At 47.0% G+C, this 25681-nt stretch overlaps 1 protein-coding gene across 3 annotated transcripts in view; it reads right to left on the bottom strand.

The window, feature by feature from the left end:
• Positions 1-25681, bottom strand: part of LOC146060192 (cadherin EGF LAG seven-pass G-type receptor 2-like) — a 264989-nt gene that overhangs the window by 205087 nt on the left and 34221 nt on the right. The window lies entirely within an intron of this gene.

Below are 25681 nucleotides of genomic sequence, written 5' to 3'. Positions count from 1 at the left end.
TGATCCATACCCAGATGAATATCTTCTGTGCATAGAAAATTGATTCCTTATGGAATTTATGGAATTATCATATTCATGACAAAATAGACCATTGATACATTTCACATACTGTAAGCCTCGGACAATCAGAATATAAATCAAAGAGTGGTAGTGGTAAGTTAACACACTGCTACAGGACATGTTTCTGCATCTGACTGAAGCCATAGTTGGAGTAACAAAAACAAGATTGTGGGTTACTCACCAAAGAATCAATTCCTCTGCGTCCATCTGGTAATCACTGAGGTTGGAATATGAGGAAAGAGCAGAAGAGTAGGCACTAAAAAAGTGGTAGCCAACTCCAGTCCTCGAGAGCTACCAACAGGTCACATTTTCCACAAAAGTACATACATGGAGGGGATTCAGTGATTCCTAGTTGTGCGCAGAGGAATTGATTGTACGCTGACTAACCCTGAATCTTGTTTTTTCTGTCATCTCTGGAAAGCACTGACATTGGGACTTCCCCATGCAAGCTATTAGAGGCCCTTATTCTGATTGACGCGGACTTTACCGCATACTTTCGGATCGCGTCTTTTCGGCGTCTGCGCATGCGTGGAGAACGCAACGCGCATGTGCCACGCCTTGACTCCGTACCTTTTCGGCCAAATCCCGTACAAAACTGTTCCCCGCAATCAGTCGGGAAATATGGGCGTATTATGGGCGTCATGCGGAATGACACATGGGCGTAGTTTCAAAGTGGGCAAAACGGGGCGGAAACATGGGCGGACACGGGGGAGTACACTTATGTTGGGGGGCGTACATTCGGATACCACTCCGAATGTACGCGATCAAAAAGGGAAGAAATGTGCGGTGTCCACAAGTGTACTATTGCTTTGCGGACACCACTCGTTCATGCGGTAGGCGAACGTACGCCTAATGACTACAAGCATTAACACCTGAACCCAATAGAATCGACTCCTTTACTCATTACTCACTAATAGGACGCTTGTCAGTGCTTTAATTGAAACCATTGCTGCTTCAAGGAAACCGTACTAATCCCCCACATATGCTGTACTTGTCACACACTTTAAAACTGCTAACAATGGACATGACTGAATATTAATACTAGCAATACACATGTGTATTCGACATGTACTCATGAAACCACACATTTTTGGTAAAGTAAACAAATTTATTTCTATACATGTCACAGTCAATGCCACTGTGATGCAATGTCCAAAAAATAACAAATCCCAAACAAAAACAACATGGCAGGAATGTACAAAAATAAATAAGAATACAAAACAAATATAATTGCACACAGATGGACTACAGCACCTCCTATGTGCCACTGCACATGCAGCCAGTGGGAAATGAGGAGGCTGCTGGCCCTTCGACAGCAGGCCAACCTGCACCTGACCATTCTACAGCAGGGCAACCTACACCTGGCCCTTCTGCAGCAGGCCAACCTGCAGCTGGCTCATATGCACCATCAGCAGAATCATTTGGAACACAACCGGGGACTTCACAAGATAGTACCATGGCCATCACTTCAAGTACAGCTGACAGTAATGGCAGGCAAAAGAGGGCAACAGGGGCACCAAAAAGGACATATGAAGCAAGGGCTCATCTGGTTACCCTCAGCACGTGATTGGACAGAAGAAGCTGACACACACAGCACAATGGAAGATTTGGGACCACATAACGGTGGAGATTAATGCAGCCACAAGTTCATTTGCGACCACGTTTGGCCTTGGGAGGCTCCTTGGCCTGTGCAGCAGCTCTTCTGGCACGGGCAGATGCTGGGGCAGGTGGAGCAGATGATGTTGAGGGGTTGGCTGGTCTACCCCTCCTGCCAGCAGGGAGTGTTGCCGGTGGTAATGCACCAGAAACGGATGACATTAGGACCCTGTTGCTGGTAACCAGCTCCACCATAAGCTCATTATGGTGGAGGAGGAGATCATTTTGGCGGGTGGCTTGCTCGGCCAGCACCTGAGCACTTGCAGCCATGGCCTGATGTGACTCAGCCATGGCCTGCATGCTCGCAGCGATGGCCTGCTGGGTGCTGACCAAGCTCGCCAGGATCTCCTCGGTCCTATGCATCCGTTCTGATGCCAACTCTCCCTGCTGGTTGATGTCCCCAAGCATGTTGGCCAAGGCGGCCAAATCGGCTTGGGCCGATGGCTGCTGCTGCACAGGCCTACCCCTGGGGCCAGGTGGCACGGACTCCTCCACCTCCTGAGCAGAGTCGGCACCAAGCGGTGGGTTGTCTGTGGAAAAAGATAAACAAAATTAGGACACATTCTAAGATAATTACTTGCACAAGTTTATGGCATGACCAATATTTACCTTCAATAAAAGACGCAAACACTTCAGCTGGGGCCTCGCTATCCATCGTGCTCACCCCCCTGATCTCCTCAACTGATATACAGCTCTCGGCCATCAACTCCAGGGGGGTGAGCTCTAGCCCTGATGGCATGGGCCCGGCCCCAGATGTCTGGCTGTGTTCCCACCGCTTGGTCATCTTCCTCTTCAGGTTGGTTTTGAAGTCCTGCCACCTGCAATGTAAGTTGACATATTAATACATGTCACTCCAGATGTTAGCTGTTGCAGCCATTGCTCTGTGCTACATATTACGACATGTGATTAATGTCCAATAGATAATATTACATGCAACTATGATATCAACCGTTACAATACACATTCACAATCACCCTACTCTAACTCTCAACGAAATAACATGTCAATAATGTCTGTGTATCGTAACAACCTCACGGGCCATTTGCAAAATCCATCTAAGCATGAATTCAATCATTACTTGCCTATTACTGGCCACATGTATCACAAAACAACTTGCCTCTTCTTCACATGGTCCGTCTCACGAACTTGTGGCGCAACTTCATTAATCTCTGCCGTTATCTGTTCCCAAATCTTCCATCTGCGTGTGTGTGTCAGCTTCTCCGATGGACACTCAATCCAATCACGTGCTCGGGGAACCAGGATGGCAAGCTCCTGTGCTTCATATGCCTTATTTCTTGTAGTTGGTTCCTCTGTTGCCCTCGCTGTCCCCTTGCCACGTCCATGGCCACGCCCCCTGGCACGTGTCGCTGCACTTGAAGTGCTGGCCATGGTACTACCTTGTGAAGTCCCCGGTTGTGTTCCAAACGATTCTGCTGATGGTGCATATGAGCCAGCTGCAGGTTGGCCTGCTGCAGAAGGGCCAGGTGTAGGTTGCCCTGCTGTAGAATGGTCAGGTGCAGGTTGCCCTGCTGTAGAAGGGCCAGCAGCCTCCTCATTACCCACTGGCCGCATGTGCAGTGGCACATAGGTGGTGCTGGAGTCCATCTGGTCAAATAGTTGCTGCAGGTCTGGGTCCACCTCTGGTTGTGATCCAGACATGTTAGCAACAACATTGTCACCTTCTAATACACCTTTATATACTGTTTGTGTATCCTGTTTGGCGGACATCAGCGGCAGCTGCGTTCCGTGCGTGTGCGTACGTCGCTGTTTTTTCGCGCCGCATACGGTGGCGGAAATTCCATTGTGTAAAACCTGGCGAAACTTCGACATGAAATACTGGTCACCAATTCTAACATTGCATAGAATCTTCTGATACACCTGTGACTATTGCACAATACACATGCTATTTGCTAGCATGACATGACATTTGGTTCATGACTACTGTGGTATTGTGGAGTTTGATTGCAAGCTAAAAGTAGCCCAATCCCTTAGAAAATCCAGGCCACAAATCATGCAATACTCATCACTACTGTTATAGACCACACATGTGAGAGGCCTATAAATAGTGAGTTGCTGCTAGAATCATTTGTCAGCAGATCTGGACTTGTCAGGGTCTAAGGTAAGCTCTTCCATGGTACAGCTATGCGTTGCTAAGCTATAGCACGCGTTGCTTGGCGGAGCGAGGCGTCATTGGATTTGCTAAGTGCATACACACTGTGTTTTATATATATCAGATTTGTTCATTGCCATACATCAGCACTACTGTTTTGAAGGCATGCGAATTTGTCACCATTTGTGTTGGCGCAGAGACGCTGTTCATGTCAAGATGAACAATAAAGTTATTAACACAAATAACTGTGATAAACCAATGACACCACCTGATTGGTTGATAGATGCCATTGTTAACATGGCGGAGACAAGAAGGGCAGACCCCTTTTCACATGCGGAGCTGAGGGTTCTGGTCTCCGTCATGGAGACAAGGCTGGGCCGTGCGGGGCCCTTTATCAGTAACCGCCATAAGCGGAGGGCCTATGCTGCGGCAGGGCGCCGTATTTACGCCCGCACTCGGGTGCGGAGGTCCCTCGGGCAGCTCGAGAGGCGGTGGTCGGACCTCCGCAGGCGCCAGCCCCAGCTGTTGCAGCAAATCAGGGGCGAAATTGCTGATTGTGAGTATTTTAGCTATGAAATTTCGCACTTACAACATAGCATATATAAACAATAACAGGTGTCTCATGATAAGTGGGTGTCCATGGGTTTAAAAGTCCATAGACTGTTATGTGTGCTTCTTCCTGGTTAACATGCAGTCATGTGGCTTTTATATGTAATGACATAGCATTGAGGATTCTGATGCATACAATGTGCCAGATCTAATATGTGTTACACATTGATAAATGCCAGGGTTGTAATGTTTGAACAAATTACTAACAATCACATAATAATTTAAATGTCACATTTTTGAGTCCATTAACAGTAAGGAGCTACTTGCCTGCATCGTTTGCCATCATTATCACCCTTCCATGTATGTCTTGTTATGGATTAATACATGTGCCCCAATGACCCGACATTGACCATGATTTTTTTTTCTACCACACAGCACGAGCCCGAGCCCAACAGGCCCGTGAAGAGGCCGAGGCAGCCCTGGACCAGGAGGAGGCCCAAGACCCTGAGGAGGAGGTGGCGGCAAGGGTGGAGGAGGAGGAAGTGGAGGAGGAGGAAATGTTGGAGGAGATGGTGGAGGAGATGGTGGAGGAGGTGGTGGAGGAGGAGGAGGTGCCTGAGGAGGTGGTGGTGGAGGAGGTGGAAGTGGAGTTGGTGGCAGAGGAGGAGGTGTTGGTGGCGGAGGAGGAGGTGGAGGAGGAGGTGGTGGTGGTGGAGGAGGAGGTGGAGGAGGAGGAGGTGGAGGAGGAGGAGGAGGTGGAGGTGCTTGTGGCGGAGGAGGTGGACGTGGTCATGGTGGCAGAGGAGCTGGCGGAGGAGGGGGCTGAGGAGGCCACGGTTGCCCCAGAGGATTCAGATTCCGAGGGGGAGGAGGCGTGCCAAGCCCCGGAGTCCCAGCAGATCGGTATGTTTACATAATGCATCATTCATGAAGTAGTTGTACTGGTATTTGTTATGTAGCACTGGTGATTAAAAATTTTGTTCCAATACTATTCATATAGACCCCAAAGTGGGTAGCTACAGATACAGGTACGGGTTAGATGGGGTGTCCAAGGCATCCCTTTCATCCAGGACACCTCTCAATTACACAGGTTTGTGGGATGGGTTGGAGCTCCATTTTGACTGCCACATAACCGTTGTAGTTAAACAGGATCCTGGAGTAAAGGGATGAGTGGATCATTTGTGGATTAAATTCACCTGCTGCAATCGTAGATTATGACCCATCAAATAGTGGAATCTATATTGTTGGTGAATGTTATTTATAAACTCTAGGATGTATGCTATAAATGGAGTATGGCCCGGCCTACCTTGGAATGGAGTCAGAAGTTGCCAGTGTCCCAGGAGCCTCCTCTACCTAAACACCCCCTGTAGTTCAGATTGTTTTTTTGCCCTCACAGAATTGTAGGTTGGTTTAGACAGAATTATGATTTTGAGGATGTGTACTGTGCATTCCTGACATTTGCATAACTCCCATGCCACGAACCATCACTGAACTTAGACTGAGCAGATTGTGACAAGTTCTTATTGACGGAGGCCATGACATGCTTGTCATTGGTTAGTCATGGGTGGGTTGTGACTGAGAAGAAACACTATGACTGTTATGTCTTCTGCAGAGTAAAGGGTAGAGGCAAAAAAAGACAGTATGTAGTAAATAAGTTTGCATGTATGTATATATGTATGTGTCATATCTATTTATCTATGTGTGTCTCTATCTCTCTACATAGATAGATATATATATATATATATATATATACACACACATGTCACCTAGCATTTGTGCAATTTATGTCGCAGTATGTGAAATGTATGCATGAATAACATGACTAATTTTTGCCCCTTTGACATGCCCACAGATGACACCACACCGGCAGATGAGGGGGTGCGTGGGGCCCTCCTGCGGGCGGAGCACCACTTGAGGCTCCTGCTAGCCGACCTGCAGGACCTCAGAGATCTGCTGATTTAATTTATTATTTGATATTTTTTTATTTATATGTTCATTGTGTTTTCTAATAAATTGTTTATGCAAGTTCACAGTTGTTGGTTTTCTTTGCACATTAAACAGTATATGTGTAGATTGTTTATAATCTTTTACACAGGGTGTAATACAAACCATTGCACTTAAATTGCTGTAAGGGTTAATGTGTGCAATGCATGTGTTAGGCATGCTTGTAAGGATATATTGGCATTTAATTGATTCCAATTCCAAATAAGCAGTTTTTTATGAGGATAGGTAATTGAATAAGTGGGTCATGTGATGTCTTGCAGAAGATACTTAATAGTGGGTTGTTTGGCGTAAATACTCCGCTTACGGGCGGTAGCACCGCTTGGCTCCCGGTCGGATGCGGTATTTCCGAGCATACTCTGTAATACTCTGTAATACTGTGCATAATCGGAGTGTTTCTCCCGCACACGCATGGTTTGTATGTCGTCCGTAAACACGCCCTGTTCTTAAAGAGTGAGTCCGTCCGAATGCGGAGGACACGTGGGCGTTTCTACGGACGATGGCCGCATGCGGCAAAACACCGTGGCGTGCGGACCGCTCCGTAAGAATGCGGGAATATCCGCACCGATCTGAATAAGGGCCAGAGTGAGGGGGTTTATGTACCGGCAATGCTGTATGCAAAACTCACATCTTCAGCCAAAAATGTGAGTAAATTTGGTTAAAGGGTCATTCCATGCAAAATCATCACTGCTTCCAACCCAAACTTCTCAAATTTTTAGGTACTTTGGTAAGATGAAAGATGACATTACTTTCATATATGGTTTTTAGCCCTCATTGATACACAGTGTTCACATAGAGGGCTAAAAATAAAAAAACATAACTTTGCTTCTAATTGTGGTAGAACTTTCATGTTGGTCTTGCTTTGAAGCTACGGGGACATCATTTTCATTAAAAAATTGTGTAATGTTTGTGGCATAATATGTAATGGGCTTCATGGTGTGATGGATAAAGTGTAATGGGCATCACGGTGCATGACGTAACGTGTAAGTGGCATTACGGTGTGCAAAATCAAGAACAGAATTGAAACAAAGGTTAAAAAAAACATAAGGCGGGTCAAGGGGTGGGCCACTGTCCAGGGAATCTCTCAAAACAAAGGTGGTAACCCTATGCAGCTGGAAAGCTTAAGGGGCATACACACGTACAGATCTGTGCTAAGCAATTTTGCTCGTGTCAAAATCTCCCATGGAGAGCACTTACACACACACAGAGATTTGTGCTAAGCAATTTTGCTTAAGCAAAAAAAAGGCCAGGTAGTGGTTCAGAATAAGAGATTGCGATCAGTATATCTCATTCTGTACACAGAGAGATTTGCAGTCATTTGCTAAGCAATCTGACTAGATTTTGACTGCATGCACTGACTTAGTTAACAAGAGATATTTAATCTCTCGGAGCATACACACGGAGAGATCTGTGCTTACTTTCTAAGTAATCTAGTCAGATTGCTTAGAAAATAGCACAAATTTGTTCCGTGTGTACACCCCTTTAGACTTGTCTCGTACTACTAATAAATAAATAAATGTGCTTCTCTGTGTTAAGCTTAAGGCCCATACGCACTTAAAGATTTTCAGATGAAAATCGCCCAGTGTGTATGCCCCAGATATTGCCAACTAGCGATGATGCGTGCTCCCGCATCATCGCTAGTAAAGTGGTTCTTCTGCTGGTTTTACCAGCAGATGTGGCGTTGATGGATGGTTTTTCATCCATCATCGCCGTGTGTGTAAGCTGCCCCGGTTTAAAAAATTAACCACTTTCAGCCCGGCTGCTGCAGAGCCCTGCTCAACACCTGGCTCCCCCATCCCCACAACACAAAGCGCTGCTGGCCCTGCCCCCCGCCCTGCTCAAAATGGAGCAAACCGCTGGCCACAAATGTTAAGTCAGTAATATATACATTGCTGGCACAGGTCAGCAATGTATATATTACTGGCACCACTGGGCACCAATGATGATTAATTAGCCAGTAATATATACATTGCTGGCAACAGGCCAAAAATGTATATATTATTGTCATCACTGCCCACCAATGTTACTCATATGCCAGTAATATATGCATTGCTGCCCCAGGTCAGCAATGTATATATTATTGGCACTACTGCCCACCAGGCAGTATTGTAACTACAATAATAGCTCCCCCCTGCCATAAAAATTCTGCCACCCCTCGCCACTGCTGCCAAACTGCCCCCCCCTTAGCTGCCGCCACCACCGAACACCACCCCCCCCTCAAAATGCGCTGACAGCGCAGATACACAGAACAGTACCTGCCCTGCTTTGATCCGTCAGGGCCTGGGAGTGAGGACAGGGAAGAATATATATGTGTGTAGTGACTTTGTCCCAAAATGGGACGCTGTCACTTTAAGAAGCGCAGTCTAGCCTGAATAATCCAACATTAAACGCAGATTATAGTAAAATACTTTGATATTTATTTTACAAAGTTAAACATGTAAATATATGAATGAAGTGCACTTCACCCTGTCAATATAGAATAAAAAACCACATACACAACAGAACAACATACAACATATAACATAAAGTGCTTGGCTGTTTAAGTTTGAGGCAATTTTTAGCAGGCTTGGAAATGATATGGCATAATGTTAGTTCCTTAATGGCATTTTGTAATCCATTTATAGTTACCAGTCCTTCAACAGTGATTACAGGTGGATGAGCCTCCTTATGCAGGTGAAATTCTGTGGATGGCACGTTTTCCTCCTCCTTTACCAGTGATGTAACTGGATGAAATACTGTCCACTGTGAGGTATACCTGGCTGGTGTTGCCTGAAAGGAATGGTGTCTTGTTTGAGCTCACAGGGAAGCAGTTGCCAGTGTGTAAGGGCGAACGGCGGCCAGTGTGTAAGGGCGAGCGGTGGGCAGGGTGGAATGGGGAGAGGTGGCTACGGTAAGGGGGATCGGCAGGCAGGGTATCAGGGGGATTGACAGGCCGCTTGGAAGGGGGAGATCTCCGGCTGTCTGTGTGAGGACGCTTAGTGACCCGCCCCATGTGCATTTCATGGGGCGGGTCACTGAGCATCCTCACACAGACAGCCAGAGATAGAAGTAATAATCCTTACTGGATGCTGCAGATGCAGAGCTTTCCTCACACAGGACTCCTGACACTCTGTGAGTGCCATGACCCTGCGCCCCTGTGGTGCCTGTAGTAGTGCGTACACACTAAGCTACTTTCACCAAAGAGCAAGAGATTTTCAGGAGGCGAAAGACTGCCATTTACATAATGGGCGGGGTTTGAATTTCAAGGGTGGGAGCAGCGGCCATTTTATTCAGTTAATTTCTGTTCTTGGTTACCGACTCATTTATTTACATTGGTGGGCAGTGGATCCACTAACTTATACAACGCTGGCACAGGCCAGCGATGTATAAGTTAGCGGATCCACTGCACACCAATGTATAAATTGAGTCAGTAAGGTATACATCGCTGGCCAGTGTCAGCAATGTATACGTAACTGACTCATTTATTTACATTGGTGGGCAGTGGATCCGCTAACTTATACATCACTGGTGCTGGCCAGCGATGTATACGTTACAGGCTTATTTATTTTTTTACATTGGTGGGCAGTAGCTATAGTAACATATACATCGCTGGCCTGCGCCAGCATTGTATAAGTTAGTGGATCCACTTCCCACCAATATAAATAAATGAGTCAGTAACGCATACCCTCCAACATTTTAGCCATGGAAATCGGTACAGGGTGCGTGGCCACGGATATAGGGGCGTGGTCACATGTAGAGGGTGTGTGGCAACCCCTCATATATTCGTGGCCCTGCCCCCACCTGAGAATGGACATTAATTTAAAATTGTACTGTACCCCATTGAGCTGCTCTGTTGTGCGAATCCCGGAGCCAGTCAGATCAACAGGCGCGCAGGCAACCTGGGCGCCCAGCCGTTGGTTGATGTGAGGGGACTTTCACAGTTGCAGAGCAAACCCGGCCCAGGCTGTCATTATGGCGAGCTCGCTAGTGGGTGGTCCAGGGAGTGCGAAGAAGGCTGTGCCTGTGAGAAAGTGTGATTGGGGGGCTGCTATGGAGCATAGCACTGGTACTCGCAGGGGCGGGGGACTGCACCGAGGCGCCAGTCAGCTCAACAGGCGCGCATGATGGGTGAGCAGGCAGTGCGCTGACGTCATGCGATGCTTGAACGCTTGCATTTCTAGGTACTTGTTTCCTAGAACGGCCACAATCGTGAGTGATCGTGGCTCTTAATTAAGGGACACGATCCTCACGATGTGGCCGATTTTTGACACTTTTTTTACTTTGATTGACAGAAATCGGGTCAATCGGTCGGTCGCGACCAATTAAAATCGGCCGCGATGCGACCGACCGATTGACCCGATTTTTCCATAGACTTCAATGTTAAAAAATCTTTTAACATTGAAATCGGGAGGATCTTGTCGGTCTTGTGCCATTATAATGGCACAAGATGAGATGGACTTGATTAAGTCCATCTCACATAGGGAAAAATGATAAAAAAGGTGAAATGGGCCAATATGACCCATTTCACATTTTTTATGTGCCCGCCATGACCCCACGATAGACGTCAACCCGAAGCGTGGCGAGCGCAGCGAGCCCGCGAGGGGCGGCGGTGCGCGTCCTACGACCTTTTAATTCCCCTACTATCCACTAGGGCGTGGAGTGAGAATAGAATAGTGTGGCGAGCGCAGCGAGCCACCGAGCCCGAAGCGTGGCGAGCGCAGCGAGCCCCGCGAGGGGACGCGTATACCGGTGAAGTTATACGCGTCCCCTCGCGGGGCTCGCTGCGCTCGCCACGCTTCGGGCTCGGTGGCTCGCTGCGCTCGCCACACTATTCTATTCTCACTCCACGCCCTAGTGGATAGTAGGGGAATGAAAAGGTCGGAGGACGCGCACCGCCGCCCCTCGCGGGCTCGCTGCGCTCGCCACGCTTCGGGTTGACGTCTATCGTGGGGTCTAGCCCACTTAGTAACATTTGGGGGGGCAATTAAAAATAATCTGGTGAAAAAAATAAAAAAATCGGGTGAAAAATCGGTCGGTCGGATCGGTCGCATCGTATGCGACCAAATCGCATGCGATGCGATCGATCCGATTTTTTATCTTACGACCACAACGATCTAAATCGTTGTGGCCGTGCTAGGAAACAAGTACCCATTTCTATTCTTGGTGCTGTTCACCCGGGGAAATCCCGCCCATGTACACAGTTACTATTGGATTTGCAACTATGCACGTAGGGAGAAATCCATTCACCAGCGCCAACAATAAGGGGATTTTGATTACCTACCGGTAAATCCTTTTCTCGTAGTCCGTAGGGTATACTGGGGTTCAGGTAGACAATGGGGTATAGATGGGTCCAAAGGAGCCGGTGCACTTTAATAAAAATTAACATCCTGTGTGCTGGCTCCTCCCCTCTATGCCCCCTCCCACAGCCCAGTTTAGAAAACTGTGCCCGAAGGAGACGGTCATACTATGAGAGGAGGAATAACTTTAACTTTAACTACCAACAGCATAACACTGACGAAACCAGTCAGTCAAACACGCCAAACAGTAGAACGAAGCACAGAGGTGGGAGCCCAGTATACCCTACGGACTACGAGAAAAGGATTTACCGGTAGGTAATCAAAATCCCCTTTTCTCTAACGTCCTAGGGTATACTGGGGTTCAGGTAGACAATGGGGACGTCCCAAAGCTCCCACAACGGGCGGGAGAGTGCTGAGGTCCCTGTAAAACCGAATTTCCAAACTGTAGATCCTCTGATGCCAGAGTATCAAAACTGTAAAACCGTACAAAGGTATTGTTCCCCGACCAGGTGGCTGCCCTACACAACTGTAGTAATGAAGTCCCCCGAGCAGCCGCCCACGAGGCACTCACCGACCTGGTAGAGTGAGCGGATATGGAGGCCGGAGCAGGAATCGAGGCCTGCGAATAAGCCATCTGAATAGTTAATCTAATCCATCTGGCGATGGACTGCTTTGTCGCTGGACATCCGATCTTTCTAGCATCATATAGAATGAAAAGAGCATCAGACTTCCTTGTACGAGCTGTTCGAGAAACGCAAGTCCTCAAGGCTCTGACCACATCCAAAGATTTAGGGGTGGAAGAACCAGTAGTAACCGATGGAACCACAATGGGCTGGTTAATATGAAAAGCCGAGACCACCTTCGGGAGGAACTTTGGCCCTGTACGCAGCTAAGCTCTGTCTGCATGAAAGATTAGATATGGACTTCTGCAAGATAGTGCGCTCAGCTCGGAGACTCTTCTACCAGATGCTAACGCCAATAACAGAACCGTTTTCCAAGTAAGGAACTTTATTTCTGCTGTCTTCAAAGGCTCGAACCAGGATGATTGTAGAAACTCCAAAACGAGGTTTAGATCCCAAGGCGCCACCGGACTTTTGAAGGGTGGCTGGATGTGTAGGACCCCTTTGATGAAGGTCTGCACCTCTGGGAGAGTCGCCAACTGTCTCTGAAAAAATACAGACAGTGCAGAGATTTGGACCTTGATGGATCCTAGCCTAAGGCCCAGATCAACACCAGCCTGTAAAAATCTAAGGAATCTTCCCAATTTGAATTCCGAAGGAGAAAATCTATGGCTTTCACACCAAGAGACATACCGCTTCCAGATTCTGTAGTAATGCTTTGAAGTGACCATTTTTCTCGCCTGGAGCATAGTCGGAATAACGGCACTTGGGATGCCTTTTCTTGCTAGGATTTCCCTTTCAATCTCCACGCCATTAAATTTAGCCGACGTAAGTCGTGATAAATGAACGGCCCTTGCTGCAGAAGATCTGGATGATGTGGCAGAGGCCAAGGGTCTTCCAGAGACAGGGACAGAAGGTCCGCAAACCAGGTCCTGCGCGGCCAATATGGGGCGATGAAGATCACCAGAACCCTTTCCCGTTTTATCCTCTTGAGAATTCTCGGGATCAATGGGATGGGGGGGAATAGGTAAATGAAACTGAAGGGCCATGGCGCCGTCAGTGCGTCCACTGACACTGCCAGAGGATCCCGCGTTCGAGAGCAATACCTCGGAAGTTTCTTGTTCATTTGTGAGGCCATCATATCTGCCTGAGGACGCCCCCACCTGTCCACCAGCATTTGAAAAATCTGAGGGTGTAGACTCCACTCCCCTGGGTGTAGAGTGTGTCTGCTGAGATAATCCGCTAGTAAGTTTTGTACTCCCGGAATGAAGATGGCCGATATGGCCTCTGCGTGGTTTTCCGCCCACCTTAGGATTTTTGCCGCTTCTCTCATGGCAGACCTGCTTTTTGTGCCCCCTTGGCGATTTATATATGCCACTGCCGTGACATTGTCCGATTGGACTTGAACTGATTTTCCTCTCAACAGATCGGAGGCCAGTAGTAAGGCCTGATGTATTGCTCTTAGTTCCAAAATGTTTATGGGGAGAGAGGCCTCCTGCTCTGACCATAGACCTTGAAAGTGAACTCCTTGAGTTACTGCTCCCCAACCCTTCAAGCTGGCATCTGTTGTTAGGAGTACCCATGGGTGAATTCCGAACTTCCTTCCCTCTAGAAGGTTGGATGACTTCAGCCACCACAGGAGGGAGACTCTCGTTTCCGATGACAGAGTGACCAAGGAGTGTATGTGGAGGTGAGAACCCGTCCACTTGTTTAAGAGGTCCAGTTGGAAAGTCCTCGCATGGAAGCGTCCGTAGGGAATCGCTTCGTATGCTGCTACCATCCTCCCGAGTAGTTGTATGCAGGAGTGGACAGATATTCTGCGCGGTTTCAGAACCAACCGCACCATCCTTTGGATGGCCAAAACCTTCTCCGTTGGCAGGAAGACCTTCTGTGCCACCGTATCTAGTATCATCCCTAGGAAGAGAAGTATTTGAGATGGTACCAGCTGCGACTTCTTTAGATTCAGTATCCATCCGTGTGTCGACAGGATCCTGGAGGTGGTGCTGACACTCTCCTCCAGTAACTCTCTGGTGGGGGCCTTTATTAAAAGGTCGTCCAGGTATGGCACAATAGTCACTCCGGCCCGGCGGGGCTGTAGACAGGCCAAACGGCAAATCCCTGAACTGGTAGTGGTCGTTTAGAATCGTGAAGCGAAGATAGGCCTGATGTGGCGGTCATATCGGGATGTGAAGGTAGGCATCCTTTATGTCTAACGACACCAAGAACTCCTTTTCCTCCAATCCCGAAATGACCGCCCTCAAGGACTCCATCTTGAACTTGAAAGTCTTGAGATGCATGTTCAGAAACCGAAGATTCAGTATAGGGCGTACCGAACCGTCTGGTTTGGGTACGACGAACACGTTGGAGTAGTATCCCTTTCCCCTGAGATGGGTAGGTACTGGAATTACCACAGCCTGATCTATTAGTTTCCGAACCGCCTCCAGAAGGTTCCTTTGAGATTCTTGTGAAGCTGGTAAGGCTGACTTGAAGAATTTTTGAGGCGGGGTAGAGGCAAACTCTATTCTGTATCCCTGAGTCACTATTTCTAGCACCCAGGGGTCCAGGGCAGACGCCCGCCAGACCGGACTGAAATGTAGTAAACGTGCTCCCACTGGAATGTCCCCCCCTTGAGGAAGGGAACAGTCATGCTGAGGGCTTTTCCTGAGTGGAGGTGTGAGCCTGATCGGGCAGGACTGCTGACTGGGTTCTGCGGGACTTGCCTCTTGTGCCTCTGACTGCATTTGAGGCTCCACGGCCTCTGGACCTGAACCTCGCGGTCCGAAAGGACTGCAAGGAGGGGCCTGAATAATTTCTCCGCGGGGGTGGAGGGGCAGACGGCAAGTAAGTGGACTTCCCAGCAGATGCCTGTGAAATCCACTTATTTAGTTCTTCACCGAATAGAGCCTCCCCGGTGAAAGGTAAAGCCTCTACACCCCTCTTAGACTCTGGGTCGGCCGCCCATTGTCGCAACCATAAGACTCTGCGGGCGGAAACAGACATCGTGTTTGTCTGAGCTGCCACCACGCCAATCTCTTTTAACGCTTCACATAAGAAATCCGCAGATTCCTGGATATGCCTCAACAGAGTAAGCATATCCACTTGAGGGTTATCCTCTTGTAAGTCAGCCTGAATTGCCTCAGCCCATTTGCTAATGGCCTTGGTTATCCAACAACCTGCAATAACTGGCCTCTGAGTTGCCCCAGATGCCACATAAATAGCCTTTAATGTAGTTTCCAGCTTTCTATCTGCTGGATCTTTCAAAGATACTGCCCCGGGGACTGGGAGCACTATCTTTTTAGAGAGCCTGGATACTGATGTATCCACTGCCGGTGGGGTCTCCCACAACTTCCTATCCTCGGGAGGGAAAGGAAAAATAGATAGGAACCTTTTAGGAACCTGAAATCTCTTTTCTTGGTGAGCCCAGGACTGTTGAAATTTCCTATTGACAGACAGAGGATTTTTCTTTTGTAGAGAAAAACATTAGTTCTGTCTGTTCCTCTTCCTTGTCAGGAAGATTTAGGACCTCTCTAATAGCAAAGATGAGAGCATCCACCCCTTGAGAGTGAGATTCCTCAACTACCTCAGGGATATCTACTTCATCCTCCTCTAATTCCTCATCTTCAGTGTCTGTGCCAAGCAGAGCAGGCAAAGAGCGCTTTTGAGGAAGTAGCTTAGGTGGTCTTTGAGACGCAGGTGTAGCTCTAAGATCAGCCACAGACTTCTGTAAATCATGTCTCTCCTGTCTAGCCACAGCTAATTCAGAAGAAATAGAAGACATCATTTCCTTAATGGAATCCAACCAAGCAGGCTCCTGGCTGCTAGTACCCTGCTCAGGTGGCATACAGCTTTCACACACAAGAGACCCCTCCACCAGGGGGGTGAATTTTGTGTGGCATGACTGACATACAGACTTCTTCCCTGCCATGCTGTCGGAAAGTATATAAAGCTTTTATAAGACTATCCGCACCCACAGAGCAACTGTCTCTTCCCCAAGCAGTGAGAAGGGACAGAGAGGGAGAGCCAGCACACAAGCCCTTAGCTGGGCGTTAGGTAGGCACCCGGGCTAACAACAATCGCAGTTTTGTCCTACCGAGGACAAAAGTGTGGCACTATACAAGCACCCACGGACCCCCACAACCCCACTGTGTTACCAGTCTGTTGTACGGTCTCTGCTGCGTCGTCGCGGTGCCCTCAGCAAGCTGTAATGGCGCCGGCTGCTGCTGCTTTTTCGCGCTCTCCGGGAGGCTCCGCCCCCAACATGGCACGGCTCTGTGTAAAATACACGCCGCCGCGGCTACAAGAATCCCTATTAGAGGGAGACTTATTGCCGCCGTTCTCCGTCACTCTGATGGGGCGGCGGGCTGATGGTGTGCTCGTCAGTCCTTAATGACTGCGGTAACATCACCGTCCGGGACCAAACCCCGGCAGCAGGACACGGACCATTAACCCTGTAAGAGGTTGGTGCCGTGTCCCTCCATCAGTACAGCAGTAAGCTCAGTTTGCTGCAAAATAAAAGTAAAAAATAAAAATAGAAAAATAACGTAAAAACTCTGGAGCTCCAGAGTGTGCTACCGGCCCGTTGGGCACTTTTTTCTAAACTGGGCTGTGGGAGGGGGCATAGAGGGGAGGAGCCAGCACACAGGATGTTAATTTTTATTAAAGTGCACCGGCTCCTTTGGACCCATCTATACCCCATTGTCTACCTGAACCCCAGTATACCCTAGGACGTTAGAGAAATATACTCTATTGCCATTATAAAATAAGGGTTACCAGCTTTGTTTTGAGAGATTCCCTTACAGTGTCCCGCTCCTTGACCACCCACTGCCTGCCTCTTGATCGGCCTTATAATGTTTTTTTTTTTTTTAAATCTTCACTAAAAATCTATTTTTTATTTTGTACACCGTAATGCCACTTACACATTATGCCACACATCGTAATGCCCATTACATGTTATGCCACACACTGCAATGGTCATAATAAATTATGCTATACACCGTGGTGCCCACTACGTCACATACCATAATGCCCATTACACATAATGGCACACACTGATGCCCATTAAATATTATGCAACACACCGTGTTGGCTATTACATATTATGCCACATTATGCCGCTTACCTACATGTTAATTTGCTATGGGTAATGTATACATTGTTAGCCTGCGCTGGCAATGTATACATTGCCGCCATAAAAATTATACATTGGTGGGCAGTGGTGCTAGTAATATATACATTGCTGGCATATGCCAGCAATGTATATATTACTGCCTTATAAAAATTCATTGGTGGGCAGTGGTGTCAGTAATACATACATTGTATATATTACTGGCTTATAAATACTTTGCTGCCCATTGGTGCCAGTAATCTATATATTACTGGGTTCAAAAATCTCATTGGTGTCCAGTGGCAAGCATATCAATCAGCCGGGGGCGGGGCGTTCCTCCGGTCTGTGTGGCCTGGCCGGGGAGAGCGTCGAGCAGCAGAGCAGCTGCGGCAGCAGAGTGGAGCGTGGCGGCGTGTGAACAGCGGCGGGGTGAGTATACACCGGTGGGGGCGACGGTGATTGCGATGGGTGCCGTACACTGCCGTACACACGGGTGACGGTTCCGTATGGCTGCCGTAAACACCTGGCGATGATGGCCCACTTTGCTAGCGATGATTCGGGAGTGCGCATCATCGCTAGTAGAGCATCGGTAGTCCATACACACTTGCCGACTTTAAGCTGAAACTCGTTCAAAACTGCTGTTTTAAACAAGTTTCTGCTTAAAGTCGGCAAGCGTGTATAAGCCTTATCACAGATTTTGGCAAAGTCTTTTGAAATGAAAATCTTCTAGTGTGTTCTAGGCCTTTACTTTGGCTGCAACTTCTGCATTTGAAAATAGTGATAAATGGGACTTAGACAGTTTGGGTGGTATTCAATCCCAGGTCATGACTGTCGATCTATCCCTACAGCCAGGACCCTGGCCAGTCTTTGTTTTGCTCAACAACATATCGCCAGGTGGGATTCAATGTCCGATGTTGGCGAAAAGGGGGCATTTCTGTGTAAACAGTCATGGATTGTCGATATCTGTGACAATACATGTTCGTTATTGACAAAACGGGCCCGACAGCTTTTAAAGTTGGGCCCGTTCTGTCGATCTGTCTCTTCAATGCTGTCGGGAGAGACACCATAAACATTATTAATATGCTGGAGGTCACATGGGAACAAGGGTATTTCAACTCCTGGAGTATGTCAGCTCCTTGTATTCAATTATAGAACATCAAATAGGTTTAGAGGCCACCAAACACTATTTAGAAAAAGGGGGCATAGAGGAATTTAAATTTAATTTAATTTATGAAGCCATAGCATTCATTATAGAAGCCCTACATCTCTGTGTAGGGACCCTAGTGATAGCGATGCGTGGTTAAGCTATAAATACCCAGCAACGCGATTTTACCCGATTTTCAGACGTTTCTGGTACAATATAAAAATTATATAATGGCATGCGATGCGACGCGACCGACCAGATTTTTACATTGGATCCAATGTTAAATGGTCCCTCATACCCGATTTTACATTGGATCCAATGTTAAATGCCTCCCAGACCCGATTTTTCATTGTATACCCACCCTGATAGTTAATTATTAGGTCAAATGCCCCCCCATCATAAACGCCAACCCGAAGTGTGGCGAGCGGCGTTGGTACGTGTCCACTGACCTTTTCATACCCCAACTATCCACGTCGGCGTGGAGTTGATTTTATATAGTGTGGCGAGCGCAGTGAGCCACCGAGCCCGAAGCGTGGCAAGCCCCGCGAAATACAAGCCCGAAGCATGGCGAGAGCATGCGGAATACATGTTAAGTAATCCACGTGCGCTCGCCACACTTCGGGCTCGGTGGCTCACTGCGCTCGCCACACTATATATCAACTCCACGACGACGTGGATAGTGGGGATATGAAAAGGTCGGAGGATGCATACCGCTGCCGCTTGCCACGCTTCGGGTTGACGTTGATCGTGGCGTGGCGTTAACAATGGGGGGGCATTTCACATAGTAATTACCCATCAGGGTGGGTATACAATTAAAAATGGGGTCTGGGGGGCATTTAACATTGGTTCCAATGTAAAATCGGGTCTCAGGGACCATTTAACATTGGATCCAATGTAAAAATCGGGTTGAATTGGTCGCGTCGCATGCGATGCGACCGATTTTTCCGACCCAATGTCAAAATCGGGCACCCAGATATTACACAAGTACCGAATTTACTTCCAGCTCCAATGTAGAAATTTTTTAAATAAAAGATTTTATGACGTGCAATAGCACAAACTGCATCTATTTAATTGCGTGAATGCAATCCTACAGTACATCGGAGGAAAACAAAGGATTCTACAGAGTTCACTGCCTCTAGAGCTGCAGTCAAGAAAACCTTATAGGGGGTCGCTCAATCCCACAAAACAGAAGTGGCAATAAAAACACAAGGTGGATTCCTAATAGCGCGCTATATAATCACACAAGAGATCACAGCAATATAAATAATAGTTACGTATTCAGTGGCTGTGTGATTTGTGGAAGAAAGAGTTCACATCCTCTTTGGCAGACTGTATAATTTTAATAGTATCTCACATACAAAAAAGTCAACAAAAATATTCATAGTGTAGTAACTATAAAGTTCTTAATAAACAAGTCCCCAATCGAAAAACCCTTCCCAATTTGGGATAGTGAAATCAATCCTTATCGGGTCATCCCCTGTGCAGATATATATATATATATATAGATAGATAGATTATATATATAATATGCATATTTCTTTCAATATCTCTCTCATCCTTTCACATTAATGTAACTCTGGGTTCCCATGTCTGTGCAGGAGCTGTCTGGCTGCCGAGGACGGCATCTAGCGTCCCGAGCGTCTCCTAGCAACGGGCGCACACCAGATGCCGTCAGTGCCAGAACGACCGCCCACTCAGCCGGGGGAGTCCAGACACACTCGGCGGCCGGACGGACCTACATGTGGACATGTAAGTATAAATATACCTTAATCTGTATTTGTAACTGTTGGTTCGGCCACACGCTGTCTTGAGGAAAATGTTGCTACATTGAAACGTCGACAATGGCGTTTGTGACCCGACGTGTCTAAATAAATCTCTTTAACCAAGTCCTTTTGGAGTGACTCTGCCTTTCTGCCACCATTTGTTTATTCCTTGCGGAGGACACCCAAGGGCAATTGCTACAACGAGTGCCGGCTCTCACCCCCTGTATATATATATATATAGTCCAGAGTATCCACACACAAACGTGCGGATGCGGAGCACTCTCCAAAATCCCAAATCAGCCTTGTGATAAAAGTAAAGGAGGTTTTTAATCCAAACATGGACCTTTATCAAGGAGCCTAAAACATACAAATGACAGGTATAATAAATGCATGCTGTGCTGAAAGACAGTGACAGGCCTTTGAACAGGTGAAAATATAGTTACGTTTTTCATCAAAGTATAATGCAGTTAGCGGCGCAGGAACAACCTGGATGTGGACACGGTCAGCTATCCAACATGACTTCCCGCCGGTCCAGCTATTTATACCATCAATAGGGGCTTAGTGCTGGACAGCGCCACAGACACGAGTCTGTGTAGCGCTATGTGACTTCCGGTGAAACCAGAAGTTTGGCGGCCGGAAGCCGGCCGTTGGAACACAAGCTCTATTACTTGCGCTGGAGGGCTGTTCTATAAAGAAGTCTATTCTTAGTATGAAGAAGTTAATATAAAGGCCATGAAGCGTTAAGAAACGCGTGGTATATAGCCGGACTGCAGTGGGCTGCATGAATCAGGAAATCTAGAATGACAGGGGGTTAAATTGGATAATGGGATAATTAGTGATATCTTCAATTAGGGTGATGGTGCTTATTGTGGTAACTATATTGGCTACGAATGGGTCATATCAATGGGGGGGTATTGATGTGCTTAATGGTTAAGACTGGTGATTGGTTGTATTAGGGTTTAAGTAATAAAGCGAAAGTGCGCTTACGGTGCATTACTATATATTTTTACTTATATTTTTTATTTACAATTTTTACGTTCAAGGGTATATTTATATATATATTATATCATTTTTATTTTTTATTTTTGTTTCTATTTATAATTTTTAAGTCATTGGTTGGCTTCGGGGAAAACGGTTAGGGAACTGTTATGTGCAATGCAGGTGAGCATGGTCAAAGTCATATGGTGCATGTTGATCTCCAAAGTAGCAAAAATAGTGCCTTGTTCTATGGGACAGGATAGGCAATGGGGAGGGGACAGGGGAGGAAAACCATTCATTGGGTTGGTTCAGGTGCGATACTAAACCAACATTAATATATACATCTTATACATGGCATACGCATACAAAAAGGATGAGGAAGTGAAAAAGAGGGAAGAAAACATGAAGAAAGAAGCATGGTCATAGACTATTCAGTTTTGAGTTCATTATGTAAGACTGAGTTATCAATAGTTGCATAGTCAGGTTTAGTTCATCTCAAGAAGATAGAGAGGTGGTTGTTCTCGTTGAGTCACACTAGGGGCTAGTCTATCCAATCGGTGGATCCATCGGCTCTCTAATTTTCTCAAATGCGCAATAACACAGACAATGTCAGCATGGAACCCCAACTGGAAGAAATGACCTACCGGTTTAGACAACAAGTATACTCAGAAACCACGCTCAACTGATGCCTGACTAAGGCTAAAAGGAACATGATTACCCCCCTAGGAAAACTAGGAAAGGTGAGTGCCGATGTTAAGTGTATATATTGTTTATTAGATTAATTTTTTTAATTAGTCTTATTGTGGTCACATTCTCTCATGCACCCTGCTTTAACTAACATTCCATAGCTTATGTTAACCATTTCCCTAGATGATTAGTGACAGGTGTGTTGGTAGCTGCTCACCTATAAAAGCAAAGCGTGCTGTGAGCTTCAGACCAGATAGCATGCCTGGAATCAAACATTGATGTGATAGCTATGTGTATTGCAATTTTCAGCGATAGTGTTAGGACCTGCAGAAAAGTGGGGTCCCGTGAAGGGGGCTGCAGGCTTAAATGCATTGATCAATTCATGAAAATCTCCACTATTTATTATCAGTTAATTTAGTGTGTGCAGAGCCCCTACAATGTATATATATATATATATATATATATATATATATATATATATATATATATATATATATACCAATAAATTGGTCTCGGCACTCCAATTGTTGTATATAAAGTCCAATATTTGCGGTGCCTTCCCAGAACACGAATAGTTCAAATATAAGTATGCAAGGCGGCGGCACTCACTCACAACAAATAAACTGAGTCCACTCAGTAATTCATATAAACGTTTTCGGTTTACTTAACCGTCATCAGATATGATGACGGTTAAGTAAACCGAAAACGTTTATATGAATTACTGAGTGGACTCAGTTTGGTACTCTTTACCTAGAACGGCGCCCGCGATCAGAATCGTGGGCGTCGGGGGTAAAAAATCGCGGGCATCGCGGGTAAATCGCGGGTACATCAAAATCGTGTACCCGCGATCACCGCGATTTTCCCATAGGGAACAATGTTAAAAAGCCTAATTGATCGCGATTTTAATGTTAAATGCCTCAATGCCCGCGATTTTCCCATAGGAATCAATGTTAAATGGGCTACAGAGCCCAAATAGACCCAATTAACCCTTAAATGTCACCCCAATTTTTTTACGCCACCCCACGATCCACGCCAACCCGAAGCGTGGCGAGCGCAGCGAGCCCGCGAGGGGCGGCGGTACGCGTCCTCTGACCTTTTCATGCCCTACTATCCACGTCGGCGTGGAGTTGAGAATAGAATAGTGTGGCGAGCGCAGCGAGCCACCGTGCCCGAAGCGTGGCGAGCGCAGCGAGCCCCGCGAGGGGACGCGGATACCTTCACAGGTAAACGCGTCCCTTCGCGGGCTTCACAGGTGTCGGCGTCGCCACGGACACCTGTGAAGTCCGCGAGGGGACGCGTATAACTGTGAAGGTATCCGCGTCCGCTCGCTGCGCTCGCCACACTATTCTATTCTCAACTCCACGCCGACGTGGATAGTAGGGCATGAAAAGGTCGGAGGACGCGTACCGCCGCCCCTCGCGGGCTCGCTGCGCTCGCCACGCTTCGGGTTGGCGTGGATCGTGGGGTGGCGTCAAAAAATTGGGGTGACATTTAAGGGTTAATTGAGCCTATTTGGGCTCTGTAGCCCATTTAACATTGATTCCTATGGTAAAATCGCAGGCATTGAGGCATTGAATGCAAAATCGCGGTCAATCTGACTTTTTAACATTGTTCCCTATGGGAAAATCGCGGTGATCGCGGGCATCGCGTCGCGGCCGTTTATGTACTGCCCGCGATCCCGCGATCACCCCGATGGGCGCCGTTCTAGGTAAAGAGTACCCTCAGTTTATTTGTTGTGAGTGAGTGCCGCCGCCTTGCATACTTATATATATATATATACACACACACACATACATACATCACGGATGCTTACATGAAACTTACATTCATCAAACAATTAACCCCTTCCCGACATTTGACGTATATGTACGTCATGGCCGGGATGTACTTCCCGACACATGACGTATATATACGTCATGACTTTAAACTGTCACCGCGTCTAGGGACGCGGTGACAGAGGGACGATGTCTAAATCATTCATAAGCCTAAATAGAAAGACCAGATTTGGCAAAAAACATCTTCATTATGCCCCGTCGGCGATCGCTGCGATTGGCTGTTCAATGTGAACAACCAATCGCAGCGTTTTCCTGTGTTACCGGCGAATCAGACGCGAATCAGACACTCGGTAACACAGGGATCAATCACCGCCGGGTGTGAGGGGGTCACCGGTGATGACCACACCTCACCCCACCTGCCCCCAAGGCTGTGATTGGTCCGTCGGACCGACGGACCAATCACAGCCATGGCGCGTGATTTAAACTAACGGTGACTGCGCTGCAGACGCCATTCCGGTCTGGAATTGCGTGCAGAGCGGTCACCGGCCACTCTGTCGTGCTATACATACCTGAACCTTGCCTGATACTTACCTGATCACCGCTGATCACCGCTGTTAGCGTGCTGCCAGCAGCTGGATGCTTCCTGGATCTTGTGACTTCCTGTGTCCTGCTGCTGCAGTGTCATAGAGTCACAGATCGTGAGAGATAGTGACAGATAGTGACAGAGAGTGATAGAGAGTGCTATATTTTGTGTCTGCTAAACCCCTTTTGTGCTGATCAGTAACTTTTTTTTTTTTTTTTTTTTTTAATATATATACCTGTCAGTTGCACCAAAGGTTGTGCTGCCTGTGCAACTGACTGCTGCCCCCCCCTTTTGTGCTGATCAGTATAAATTAACTGATCAGCAACTTTTTGGGGGTGCAGGTTTTTTTTTTTTATATATACCCTGGGGTCTTGCTAATGCCACATAGCACCCACCATTCATTCCACCAGAATCTGAGCTGCAAAATCCAAAAATCACTCCTTCCCTTCTGAGTCCTGCCATGCACCCAACTGGTATTTTTTGGTCACATATGAGGCATTGCCATACTTGGGAAAAATTGGGGCACAGATTTTGGGGTGCTTTTTCTCCTTCATACCTTATGAAAATGAAAAATTTTGAGCCAGAACTGCATTTTTGTGTAAAAAATTTAATTTTTCATTTGCACAGCCCAGTTGTATCAAAATTGGTGAAACCCCTGGGGGTTTGAAATGTACACTATACCCCTAGCTGAATTCCCTGAGGGGTGTAGTTTGCAAAATGGGGTCACTTGTGGGGGGGTTCCACTGTATTGGTGCTTCGGGGGTCTTGCTAATGCGACATAGCACCCACCAACATTCCACCAGAATCTGTGCTGCAAAATCCAAATATCACTCCTTCCCTTCTGAGTCCTGCCATTTTTTGGTCACACATGAGGCATTGCCGTACTCGGGAAAAATTGGGGCACAGATTTTGGGGTGCTTTGTCTCCTTCATTCCTTGTGAAAATGAAAAATTTTGAGCCAGAACTGCATTTTTGTGTAAAAAATTTAATTTTTCATTTGCACAGCCCAGTTGTATCAAAATTGGTGAAACCCCTGGGGGTTTGAAATGTACACTATACCCCTAGATGAATTCCCTGAGGGGTGTAGTTTGCAAAATGGGGTCACTTGTGGGGGGGTTCCACTGTATTGGTGCTTCGGGGGTCTTGCTAATGCGACATAGCACCCACTAACATTCCACCAGAATCTGTGCTGCAAAATCCAAATATCACTCCTTCCCTTCTGAGTCCTGCCATTTTTTGGTCACACATGAGGCATTGCCGTACTCGGGAGAAATTGGGGCACAGATTTTGGGGTGCTTTGTCTCCTTCATTCCTTGTGAAAATGAAAAATTTTGAGCCAGAACTGCATTTTTGTGTAAAAAATTTAATTTTTCAT

This window comes from Crinia signifera, chromosome 2 (genome assembly GCF_055691185.1).
Source record: "Crinia signifera chromosome 2, ASM5569118v1, whole genome shotgun sequence".
Classification (NCBI taxonomy): domain Eukaryota; kingdom Metazoa; phylum Chordata; class Amphibia; order Anura; family Myobatrachidae; genus Crinia; species Crinia signifera.
The sequence above is the reverse complement of the archived record's forward strand: the minus strand, read 5'-3'. Positions and strand labels throughout refer to the sequence as shown.